We start from the raw sequence: 13,771 nt of genomic DNA on the forward strand, positions 1-13,771 counted from the left end.
GCTCGGAGGCGCTCGCCGAGCTGCACAGAGCGTGCCCCGAAACGGCAGGAGACACAGCTACCCGAGGTCGCTACACTCCACCGCGGCGGGCGCACTGCGATGAGAGCCACCGGGGGACCGCGGAACTGCGCCTGCGCCAGGAGCAGGGCCGGGAGCGGCCAGGCCCGCGGAGGCAAGGCGGGGCTGGAGGCGGGGCTGGAGGCGGGGAAGGGGTGGGGCCGGCGTGGGGCCGGAGGGGCCGACGGCTCCCGCGCCCCCTGGCGCCAGGCGGGGTCGTCGCAGGTGTCCGGGCGCGGGCCCCAGGTGCCTCCGCGGGCGGTTTCCCTGGGAACGAATTCGGCTGGCACTGAGCGCCGTTTCCCAGGGCCGGATCGGCAGCCTCGGGGTAACTTCGAGTCTGTAGAGCTCACCACAGGTTGGAATAAGAACTTCCATATGAATTGAGAACTGCTAGAGCCACCTTGAGACTCGAGTCCACATACACCTTACAAAGTGCACGTGTGAGCGTGTGTCTGGTGTGTGTGTGTCTGTGTATGGGTGTCTGTGTATGGCGGGGAGTGGAGGAGGGGGGAGTCTGACAGAACCCAGATCTTATCATTCCAGCAGCTGCTGGAGCATTCCAGAATGTAGCTTCTCTACCTTCCTTCCTTCTTTTGTATCAGCGTTTTGTTGTTGTTGTTGTTGTTATTTTTCTCTTTGAAATCAAACTCCCTCCCACTTTTGGACCTGGAGATTAGAAAAGTGAAACTGCAGAACCAGGCTCCCAAAATTTGATCAAAAAGAGGCAATTGCTGTGTTTAGTAAAAGAGCTACATACGGGCCCTCCCTAGTGGCGCAGCGGGTTAAAGCACAGCACTAAGAAACTAAAGCCACTTCAGCATGAGTTCGACCTCAGCCCCAGAGGTGACCCACATGGCGCGGCAGACCTCTCCTGACCTGCCTGCTGCTCCCCTCAGCAGTGTACCTCCTCTATCTGCCTGTTCTTCTCCCCACTCTGTTTCTGGTGAATCCTCTCACTGCCCCTGCACTTCTGGCCTGTACCCCAATTCTGTAGGCATAAATAAATAAATCTTCAAAAATAAAAAAAAGAAGCTACATACAATTCATATGATACCCATTCTGTGTATTGTTCACACCTATCAGAGGCAATAAACAATAGATTGTGTGTATGGCTACTGAAATCAGAATTCACCACCTATTAGCTATTTGACCTTGGTCACATTGACCTCTAATAACCTCAGTTATCTCATCTGTAAATGGGAATATTGAGTACTTACTCACTGAGTCACTGAAATTAAATGATTTAATACATTTAAACAGTGTACTGCATAATACAAGAATTGTCCAATGAATAGTAACTGTGATTATTAATAATAAAACAATACTACAGAGGTTACTAAAACAGTACCAAGGGACAGTGCCAGAGTGGAGGACCGGTCACTGTCTGTGTTCTCACCCATGTGCTCAAGTACAAGACCACTTAGGCTCAGGGTCCACTGATGGAATTTATTTCACAAAAAGGAGACTGGGGGAAAGGAAAGAGTTTCTAAGGCAACAAGTGCCTAGCTGTCTTATCCCAAATTGTGTCTACAGTGTTCAGTAGTTCCAAATAGAGGCTGCTCAAGCAAGATGGCACCACCCCATCAAAGAGTTCCAGGAGCTGGTAGCACACTGGCAAGCAGTGGCTGGGGGCAATTCACAGTGGCAACTGGAAGTACCCACAGGTGGGGTCACTCAGGTTATACCACAGCAGCCCACAGCAACAGTCTGAAGCTTGAGCTGCATATTGCCTCACACTGGACTGGATGGCAATGGCGGCAACAGCACCAGAAGGTGGTGTCAGACCACCAGAAGCAGTGGACAGTTCCCAAAAATGACCAGACACAGAGTGCCAGTCTCCTGTCAACAGTGCTGGTCAGCACTGGCTAGTTATTCCAATCACCACCAGTCACCACGGAGTAGTATGAGGCACATCACTGTGACAGCTTTTTTTTTTTTTTTTTTTTTTAGCTATTAGTATGAAGCAACAGCTAACCTCCCTTTGAGACACTAGGCCCTAGGCCCACGGTGCTCCTTGCAGAGGGTGTCAGAGGCAGGGCAGAGAAAGAGAAAGGTGCAACACCAAGTCTCTGTGAAGTTCTGCAGGTCTGTGGAGGGGTGGTGAATCCTGTGCACGGCAGCTGCTTGATGCTTCTCTTCTTTAGGGGACGAGCACTCTATCCCACAGCCCTGAACAGCACTCTATCCCACAGCTTAGCATTCACCCTGGTGCCCAAGGGGTGCATGCCCTGAGATGGAGCCCAAGCGGATGAGATGGAGTCCACTCTGGCACCCCCAGAGCGCCAGGTGCTCTGGTGGTAAACCCATCTGGCACGAGGGGAGTGGCCTCCACGGGTGCTGTGCACTAAGGCAGCTTAACACCAACAAAGCCAGCATGACCTGCTGCAGGGCCATAGTTACAGTAACATTATTACTGTAATTATTCACTATAGTACAAACAAATCTGTAAGTCATTATTTAGTTTTTTCCTATCTCCAATATCAAATTCTAACTCCTAAATATTTCTAAAATGGATCCCATCTCATATTTACTGCTACTAGATAAGAACTTCCTTGTTAAAGGACTCATTCTTCCTTATACACTGTCACCCCTATCATGTCATGAATGAGTGTCATTCATTCATCACTAATTGCCCTCCATCCATGTGCCTACTGCCAGATATGGGGTATAGATAAACCATTATACACAATCTCTACCATAAGGGCTCCTCCATAGTGAAGGAGAAAAGTGTGTCAATAACTAGTGGAATGAATAAATTCAATATACAGAAAACTATTTGGGTTCTCCTCTCTTGGCTATACCTCCTCACAGATCCTTTATACATGCTGTTCTTTTTTTTTTTTTTTTAAGCCCTAAGCCTCCATTTTCTCCTTGCCTAGCTAATTCCCACTTAGCCTTAATTATTTTGTCTGCTTATTCTTCTCCACTGAGCCCAAATAACAATTCCCTTGCAGACACTTCTGTTGCTTGCCACCAGCCATACTCCTGTATGGGTTAGGTTCTCTTATCTATGCTCTCATAGCACCTTGTTTCTTCCTAATACTCATACATAAAATGATAATTGTAATTTTGTCTTTTTCCCTAATTACTATGAGTTCTTTAAGAAGGTACAAGGCCCTCCCTGGTGGCACAGTGGGTTAAAGTGCAGCACTGCAAGCAAGCTACAGCCACTTCAGTGCAAGTTCGATCCCCAGCCCCAGAGGTGACCCATATGGCACAGCAGACCTCTCCTGGCCCGTTCGCTGCTCCCCTCAGCAGTGTACTTTGTCGATCTATCTCTTCTGCTCCACACTCTGTCTCTGGTGAATCCTCTCACCACCCCTGCATCTCTGGCTTTGTACCCCAGTTCTGTATGCAAAAATAAATAAATCTTTAAAAAAAGAAAAAAAGAACAGGTACAAGGCCTGAAACACAGTGGGGCTGATTCATTAAGTGCAGTTGAGTGAGTGACATGCATGCAGATCCACTTTCTTGGTCTGTAAATGTTGGATGCGCGGTCTCTGGAATACAGTCTACAAAGGACCAAGACATCACCCACCCAGGAAGAACCAAGAAATAGCAGAAGCTTGAGTCCCAGGTTAGTCTATTTGTAAATCACCTACCATCCACGAGATGGTATAGAATACACTTGGCAATATTTCCTCTCATATACCAAACCTGCTAGCACAGTGCAGCAAAGAAAAGAAGTCACATTACAGAGTATTAAACATACAGAACCTCAAGTTGCCAAATATACAAGGTGTTGGAAACATCCTAAGTTAGATTGCTCACCCATATATGAAAGGGACAAACTTTAAAAACAAAGATAGCTTTTGTAGTGTGCTTAAATTTGCCTCCTTTTCATTAAAGAATATAGCATAAAATTAATGCCAAATATCTGAAATAATGTAGTATTTTTTTAAATCTTGAGAATTTCCTGTTCATATGCAGGGCCAGAAAACAAAGCAGATAAGTACAAACATCTAGAAATTTAAAGCTGAATAAATCGTCTTTAATCTTAGTTAACAATTTTAATAAACTTTTATTAAAATTAGTTAACTTTTAATAAAAGTTATTAGTTAACTTTTAATAAAAGTTATAATTTTTGATTATTGCCTCCATTTTATTTTCAAGCTTAATAAAATGTATACTTATGTGGCACTTTCCAGTTTCAATCTAACTTTACATCAATGCTTTCATGACACCAGGGAGAGCCCAGAGGCTTGCTTCTAATGATGGTTCTGTTTAAATGGGCTACTTTAGTAAGCTACATTTATAAAAGGATATGTTTTGGGAATTGGCTTCAGATCCAGTTTATTTTACAAACACAATAATTGCCATTACCTAAACAATCCATATGTTAAGACCAAACCCTCAAAATGATTACTACATGGAAGGTGGGAGTCTTAGGAAATGATTAGGTCACGAATGAGAATAGTGCTCTTGTAAAAGACCCTTGAGGGTGCCTTTGCCCATTTCCACCATGTGAGGACCTAACAAGACATTTGCAGTCTGAAACACAGGAGAGGGTCTTCATGAGGACCTGACCATACTGGAAAAATACAAATTGGCAATGGTCATTGAATACACCTAAAACAAATGTTAGAATTATGGCCATAAGACAGAGGGTAAATGTTATAAATTCTGACAATATAACAAAGAAACAACCAAGAGGAGTTGAGAGAGCGAAAATAAAAGAACATTACAGAAAATATTAAACAAGGGGGTTGAACAGCAAATACACTGCTCACTGCTTTGATTTATAACTAAAAGATAGCTACAAAATTATTAAGAAATCCACTGGACATAAATACTTCCTTCTCAAAGTCAAATTTCATGCAGATGTAGAGAATGTATAGGCTGTATTATGACAAAAATTAAATGAGCAATGTAAACTAGAAATATAATTAAAAATAATAGGAAAAAATAAAACATGACTTCAACAAATGTAAAAAATTTAATTGAAAATTTTTTCAGAGGAAATAGCAAATTCCAACTATATACCTTTTATATAAGATAGTAAAATGAAATAACATAGGTGGAAAATAAAAGGATAGAGGCAAACAATAAACAAATGAAAATGTTGTCTCAAACAAAGCTTCATCAGGGAAAAAGCATTCAATGAGATAAATACGGGCATAATAAATAATTATTATTATTAATAAATAAATATAATAATAATGAGTGAAATGCAAAATTAAGATCATGTCATTATGAACATCCATAGTACCAAACAGCAGCACTTTAACTCATAAAGCAAAAACTACAGTAAATTCAAAGAGAAAGCATGACTAAGTAACCTTAATTCATGCAAAGCAGATCAAGTGGTCAAAAATCATAAGGATAAAGAAGACCTGAATAAGATTATTAAAGTAGACTATACACATGCACATTTATCTATTTATAAATACATATGAGAGGAATAAGAAAATGTTTTTATATACTTGGAGACTACTCACAAAAAAAAAATTGACTGCATCAAAATGGGCTTCAAACAGGCCTGCAGAATTTGAGTCTCATAGGTAGGGGAAATCCTCCTTTATTCTCTTGTCTTCTCTTCTATTTCCTTTACATACTGAATTCCCAGAAAGAAAGAAAAAAGTCTGAACACTACTGACACATACTAACAATGAAAACATATTTCTTTTACTTTATTTTTTTAAAGATTTATTTATTCATACAGAAAATTGGGGTACAGGCGAGAGGTGCAGTGGCAACAAGAGGATTCACCAGAGACAGATTGGGGAGCAGAACAGGCAGATGGGCTCAGTACACTGCAGAGGGGAGCAGCGGGTGGGCCAGGAGAGGTCTGCCGCGCCATGTGGGTCATCTTCGAGGCCGGGCCGGGGATTGAACTCTCACTGAAGTGGCTGCGGCTAACTTGCAGGCTGCATCCCAACCCATCGCTGTGCCACCAGGGAAGGCCCATATTTTTTTACTTTAAATTTAAACTGCACAGCCCTGTGCCAAACCTATGGAAGGCCATGCCACACTCACCACCAAAATGGCGTCAGTTCTGCAGTCAGACTTCTAGGGTTTGTTTTAGGTTAGTTTTGCCGGTACCATTATTTTCTCTATATTCCACATGGATAAAATCATCTGGTATTTGTCTTTCTCCTTCTGTCTTACCCCTTAGCATAATCCCCTCCAGTTCCATGGGTGTTGTTGCAAATGGCAAGATTTCATCTTTGTGTGTGTGTGTGATAGCTGAGTAGTGTTCTACTGTGTACACATATCACATTTTCTTTGACCTTTGTCATTGAACACTTAGGTCCATAATTTGGCTACTGCAAAAAGTGACTTAATGAACACAGGATTGCACATCTCCCTTCAGAAGCTTTTCAAGAATTATCTCTGCCAGTAAGAAATGTAAGAAGTTTCCTATAAATGTGGGTGTCTACAGTAAAGAGGGGGGGGATGTTTCAATGCTATTTCATCACAAAACAGAAGCCCCATCGTCTCTCAAACAAGTGACTTGAACTGTGTAAGATTATTGAAAGATACCACGGTTGTCAAAATTTTTCATGCATGTGCTCTTAACCTTCACCAGTTAGGACAAAGAGTAGTGTGTGCAATTTGAGTTTATTTCTTGAATATAGCTAGAAAGGATGTTTTGAGGTCAAGGACTTTAGAGAATGAAAGGACTCTCAGAGGCCCAACATACTCAGCATACAGGGGCCCAAGAGATTGTGATTTTTTTTTCTGATCTGATGAAACATCTGAATGCACTGAGCTCAAAACTCAGGGGAAAGGGAGGCTTTGTCTGAGTAAGAAAAGATCTCAGACTCAAACTTGGCATATGAATTGAATTCATGGCAACTGCCTTAAGCTTAATGGAATTACATATTTTGAAGAGTTACTGTATATAGTGTTTTTGTAGAAATAGAGTCCAAATTTCAGACAACACATATTTTAATGAATATGAATTGTAAGTTTCTGCATCTGCCTTTGGTGCTTAAGCCTTAGGATGTGTTAGAACTATCCAGTATCTCTCCTGTCTGAGCAACTTAGTTGCAAGTGGAATTTAATTCATAGAGCTGGGAAAAAAAAAATATATATATATATATATATATATATACATACCAGCAAAAAAAAGACACAATGGAATTAGAATTTGAGATATGACATATGAGTAGCAAAACTGTCCTAAACTTCTGTCTACATGGCTCTCTTTCATGAAACTGCTAAAATCCAGGCTGATAAGAATTTGGAGTAAAATTTCAACTATACACTGCTTACATATAACCCAGATGTCTCAAGAATTGTTCAGTCACATACCTAATTGTGTTTTTATTGATAAATTTCTGTTTTAGGTAAATATCTTTCAGGAGCAGACATACTCTGACATCATCCACATGTAAGCTAAATCTTGCCAGACAAGCAGACACTTTTGGCTGCAAGAAATGGGCTTCTGTCCCTAATTCTATGCCAGCAATCCCAACTCAAGGCCCAGATGATTTAAGTAACTGCAGAATGTGACCTTGAGACAAAGAACTGCAAGCCATGTAGGAAATATCTGAATATTGCTTAGTGTGATGTTTTATAAGGAGTAAATGAACAATACAAACTGTTAATTAGTCTGTCTCTTGGGATATTGGAATTTCCAGCACATTGTTATTATGTGGCTTCAACAAAGGCTTAGCCAATAGACAATGAGTTATCATTAGTGTTGGTGGACTACTGTACATTTTTATTGATTAAATAATTTCGAAAGACTTTTTATGTAATCCTAAAATAAATCTATTATTTTGGAAATCATTAGAAGATAACTGAACACATGTATGAGTTCCTGATAGCCATTAAATAATGATGGATGTCATTATTTTTTAAAAGATTTATTTATGCATATATGAGCAGAGGTATAGACCAGAGCTGCAGGGAGAGTGGGTGACAGGATTCAATAGAGACAAAGACAGAATGGGGAGCAGAACAGGTGGACTAACTGAACTACATCGCTGAGGGGAGCAACAGGCAGGACAGGAGAGGTCTGCTGCACCATGTGGGTCAGCTCCCTGGCCAGAGATCAAACTCCTGCTGCAGTGGCTACAGACAGCTTCATAGTGGTAAGACTTAACCCCTTGTGCCACCAGGGAGGACCTGAACCATCATTATTTTAAAGAATTAAGTCTTCTAGTATGAACATGACTACTTTAGTTTTTTGTGTTTGGAAATTATGAGAAGATTTAAAAAAAGTAAACCCTATACATGCCAAATTCCACAAGCCCCTTTGCAAACTAGGACACAAGTAAGTATGCTGCCCAGATTCTAAGACACATGTAAGAGTTGTCCAAGTCACTGAGCTCGAGCAGAAATTGTGTTGGAGGAAGTAGAGTATAACTAATAAAAGGTTAACTCTCAAAGATAAGGACCCATCCTGAGTTGCAGAGACTTTCTCCAGTGCAAGATGGCGCAGAAACCCTGGCAACGCATGATGTTGATTCAAAAAGACGGTGCCAGTGATGCTGCACAAAGAATCCCCCAGGTAAACCGTATGCAGGAAGCCATCTGTTCCAGTGGTAGCACAAAAGTCAGCTAGACTTGTGGAAAGCAGCTTATGCCCACCCATCCTGGAAATGTGCAAATAGCTGGTCTAGTAAGACACACATCACTCTAACATGAGAGATAATACAGGAAGTAGCACAGCAAGCAATATAAAAATAAAGTTACAAAAATTCTTGGGAAAAGGAGTGAAACTTAGCACATTAAGACCATAAAGTTATATTCTTAATATAAAGTAGTTTACTGAGGTAAACTTGGGGAAGATGTTGTCAGAGGAACTTCTCTGATTTGTCCTGGGAAGATAAACCAGAAAAAGCCCAGGTAGGCACTGGGCTCAGAGTAGCCTATGAAGTTGGGCTAAACCTCAGCACCTCCCTGTCACCACCACCAGGGACCAACGCTGGCTGAGCACTAAGGAGATAGACAGGAAGGACTTCTCTGAACCAAACAGAAGTGTGAGTAGGGGGTGAGGCAGCTGGTAGGCCAGGAACAGTTCATACTCACCCCAGAAAGGCAAAAGTAATTTCTGTAGATCTAATGGTCAAAATGCTGAGGTGAGCCAAGTGGGAAGCTCCTGCAATGAAGAAGACAAAACTCAAAAGTTGCAATTCCACACACCCGTCCACCCTAGCAGTAGGTGGACAAGAGATCAAGCAAATGGAGATCAGCCATGTTGGAATGCATCAAGGCTGCTGGGAGAGCCCAGCCAACAGAACGCAGACACATGGACCTGAAACCCAGAGAGGAATGCCAGCAGTGCTAACACAGGCAAGAGCCAACCCCCCCTCCCCCACATACACACCACTTTTACCAGCAAGTGAGACTTAGTGACCACTCACTCCCCCTCACTCACTGCAGACCAAACTACAGGTTAGTTCGCCCTGATATTCAGCGCCATCTACTGGAAAATTGGAAACTTTGCATCCTAAACATTTAGAAGATAATCCGAAAAAAAATATTACAAAGGAGGTAAAGGACCTCTATACATTGTAACTGTGGCATTGTTAGCATAGAAGAAAACACAAAGATATTCCCTGTTTTGGGACTAGAAAAATTAACAGTGTCAAAACAGCCATCTTATAGAGTGCAGGATAGAGTGCAGTCCCTATCAAAGTTTCAATGTGTTCTTCAAAGAAATAAAATAAGCATTACTGCAACTCATATGGAACCACAAAACTCCCCCCAAATAGTTTAAACAATCATGACCAAAATGAGGAAGAATGGCAGCATCACTCTTCCAGACTTCAAACTATAGTACAAAGCTTTAATAATCAAAGCAATATGGTACTGGAACAAAAACAGACACACAATGGAATAAAATTGAGCGCTCAGAAATAAACTCACAATTACTTGGCCAGTAAATATCTGGCAAGAGAGCCAAAAATATACATTGGAGCAAGGAAACTCTTTTCAAAAAGTGGTATTATAGGGCCCTCCCTGGTGGCGCAGTGGGTTAAAGCACAGCACTAAGAAGCTAAAGCCACTCAGCATGAGTTTGATCCCTGCCCGCCCTGGAGGTGACCACATGGTGCAGCAGAACTCTGGCCAGCCCACTGCTCCCCTCAGCAGTGTATTTTGTCAGTCAGCCTGTTCTGCTCCCCACTCTGCCTCTAGTGAATTCTTTCACTGCCTCTGCACCTCTAGCCTGTATCCCAGTTCTGTACGCATAAATAAATAAATCTTTAACCAAAAAAAAAATGTGGTATTATAAAAACTGGACAGTAACACACAAGAAATAAGTTAGACTGCTATATCAGACCATATACAAAAAAATCAATTCAAATGTGAATAAGAATAGATGGAAAGCCTGAAGCCATAAAATTTCCATAATAGAAAACATAGGCAAAACACTCCATAACCAAGTCTTCACAGAATTTTTGTGAATTCATCTATAGCAGCAAGGAAAACAGGAGAGAATGTAAATAATTGGGACCACATCAAGCTAAAAAGCTTCTGCATAGTGAAAGAAACCATCATAAAAACAAAAGGTACCTACTGAATGGGAGGAAATAGTTGTATACTTATATTTGATAAGGACTGATATCAAAGATCTACAAAGAACTCATACAACTCAATGAAAAGGAAACAAATAACATAATAAAAAAATAAAAGCCGGGTCCTCTCTGGTGGTGCAGCAGATTAAAGCACAACACTGAGAAGGTAAGCCACTTCAACATGAGTTCAGTCCCTGCCCTGGGGGTGATCCACATGGTGTGGCAGACCTTTCCTGACCTGCCTGCTGCTCCCCTCAGCAGTGCATTTTGCTGATCTGCCTGTTCTGCTCCCCACTCTGTCTCTGGTGAATTCTCTCACCACCCCTGCACCTCTGGCCTGTACTCCAGTTCTGTATGCATAAATAAATAAATCTTTTAAATAAATAAATATAAAAGTGCTAAATAGCACTTCTTTAAAGAAGACATACAAATGTCCAAAAGAAACTTGAAAAAATGTTCACCACCACTTTTTGTCAAGGAAATGCAAATCACAACCACAGTGAGCTACCACTTCACTCCCATGAGAACTGACATATCAAAAAGACCAGAAATAACAAGTGCTGCCAACCCTGTGGAGTAAAAGGAACCCTCTTACAACACTGGTAGGAATGTCTACTGGTTCAGCCCCTATGGAGAACAGTATAGAGTTTTCTCAAAAGATAAAAGTTTGATCTAGCATATGACCCCACAATTCCATTCTGTGGTATCTACCCAAAAAAACAAAAACAAAAACATTAGCTCAAAGCAAAACATATACTCTCACATTCATTACAGCACTATTTGCAATAGTGAAGCTCTGGAATAAATCTAAGTGCTCAAATCCACAAATAATGGAATACTACTCAGCTAGCAAAAAGGATAACTCTTGCCATTTATGATAACAAAGAAGGAGCTGGAGGGGATTGTGATAAACAAAATAACTTAGAAGAGGATGATAAATACCAAATCCTGTCACTTACATGTGGTATATAAAGAAACCAAACAAAGGATTAGATCAAGTCAAACTAATAAATCCTAGAAATCTAACAGGAGAACTGAGGGTAGGTAGGGGAAAGGGTGAGAACAAGTTGGGCTATGGCAGTGGACTATGATGATTTCAGTAGTGGGGTTCATGTGGTAACACCTGAATGGGGAGATCCTGTATTTCTAAAACACAAACAACATAGAAAATGTTATCTCAATTTAAAAAAATAAGTATTTACTAGAAATAGTAAATCAAAAAGAAAAAGAAAAAAAAAGTGAAATAACAGGAGATGGTAAAATTTTATATAAAAGAACATAGAAAGACCCCCTCAGCAGTGTGCTTCATTGATCTGCCTGTTTTGCTCCCCACTCTGTCTCTGGTGAATCCTCTCACGGCCCCTGCACAACTGGCCTGTATCCCAGTTCTGTATGCATAAATAAATAAATCTTTTTTTAAATGTTTAAAAAAAAAAGAACTTAGCAAGAAAACAGTAGGAAAAAAACAAAACCATTACAAAATTAGAAAGCAAGTGAAAAGGGGGAAACTTTTAAAATAACAATGTAGAAAATGAGAAAAACAAAAAGAAGGATTTTTTGGCTTATCATTTACAACCCAAGGAAAAGACTTAAATAGCAGAACAAATACTTGAAGATACAATTGCTCAACTAATAAAACTTATCCAAGTTATTTTTCTTCACTGAAAGAATGCAATACTGATGTGCCAGGGAAAATTTGCCTAATATTACTACTGAATACAAATTTTACTTCTTTGATGGTTCTCATCAAGAGAAGAAATGAGATGTACACTAAGTTTTCTATTACAGCATTGTTCTTAATAGAAGAATATTGGAAACAGAGCAAAGGCCGAAGGGCCTCCCTAAACAATTTATTTAAGGAAGGGAGCAGTTACATGAACCAGGAAACAAACGGTATGGATCGGGCAGCCTGACAGGACCATCACCTTCAGACAGGTCACGCCACCAGCCTGCGGTGACTCAGCAAGGCAGGAGTCACAGAAGGAAGTGCCCTCATCACTCTCTCCTGCCAATGACTCAGAAAGCAGGTAATCATTAGGAAATTGCCTTTGGAGGCCATGCTGAAAAGATATAGGTGTCAGTGATTACTATAAGACAGGGTACAGTTTTACCCAAGGCCCTGTTCAAGGAAGTGGATTCCAGGGATCCTCTATGGTGACGTAGAAGGCAAGTCTCAGCACCAGCACCATGCAGCCCAAGTCCCATCCTGGCCGGGGAATTAAGCTACAGAAGGCACAGCTGACCTCTCCTGGCTCACCCTCAGTAGTGTACTTCACCAGATCCACCTACTCTGCTTGCTCCCCACTGTCTGAATCTTCTCCCACCCCACCTCCTGCCCCAGTTTTTCAAAGCATGAATAAATAAATAAAAATCTTTGTAAAAGAGGGAAGTGGTTTCCAACTGGGACCCTAAAGATCCTCAAAGGTAGTTATGGGGCTCAGTGAAGTATTTTGTATATATTGACAAAATATTTACCAGAGAAACTATTTACTTATCCTGAACAAGAGCAAAAAGGAAATGTGGTTCTAGTTTGAGCTGGTGTAGTCTGAATGGGTACTGACCAGTAGTGTGATATGTGGTTTTACACAACTTTAATTAATAGACAGAAGCAGCATTTTAAAAGTTCACAGATGTAGATTGCAACAATAGGGAATCTCTAGGTTATTCCTGATCTTGGAGTCACTGAACCTAGAAAATTAGAGTCTATAAAATGGGAAACTGTTTTATCACTAAAAATCACAAACTACATTCTATTATTTGATGATGATAGCTAAAATAGACACGTTATAATTTGTTCACATGGAATTATTGATTTGTACAATAGGTCACATTAATAAGTTTGTCTTTTCTATTTGATATCATCAGTATTTTAAATACTTTCATTCAGAATTTGATTTTTTTAAAGATTTATTGATTTATGAATACAGAACTGGGGAACAGCCAGAGGTGCAGGGGTAGTGAGAGGATTCACCAGAGACAGAGTAGGGAGCAGAACAGGCAGATCGATGAAGTACACTGCTGAGGGAGCAGCGGGCAGGTCAAGAGAGGTCTGTCATGCCATGTAGGTCACCTGGGGGTTGGGGGATCGAACTCATGCTGCAGTAGCTTTAGCTTCTTAGTGCTGTGCTTTAACTGACTCTGCCACCAGGGAGGGCCCCAGAATTTGATTTTTTTTTTTAAGCAGGTCTATGTTATTAAACTTCATTGAGAAGAAATCAAAAGGACTCAAGATAAATAAT

General features: G+C 40.9%; 1 protein-coding gene across 1 annotated transcript in view; it reads right to left on the minus strand.

Annotated features, from left to right (window-relative positions):
* The window catches only part of RAB3IP (RAB3A interacting protein), a 51,006-nt gene extending 41,945 nt beyond the window's left edge, over window positions 1–9,061 (minus strand). The window contains exon 1 of the mRNA XM_004675901.2: window positions 9,043–9,061. The gene's annotated coding sequence lies outside the window, so the exon portion shown is untranslated. The remainder of the gene's footprint in view (window positions 1–9,042) is intronic.
* Window positions 9,062–13,771: the final 4,710 nt, after the last annotated feature.

This window comes from Condylura cristata, unplaced genomic scaffold (genome assembly GCF_000260355.1).
Source record: "Condylura cristata isolate star-nosed mole 26May11 unplaced genomic scaffold, ConCri1.0 scaffold00004, whole genome shotgun sequence".
Classification (NCBI taxonomy): Eukaryota; Metazoa; Chordata; class Mammalia; order Eulipotyphla; family Talpidae; genus Condylura; species Condylura cristata.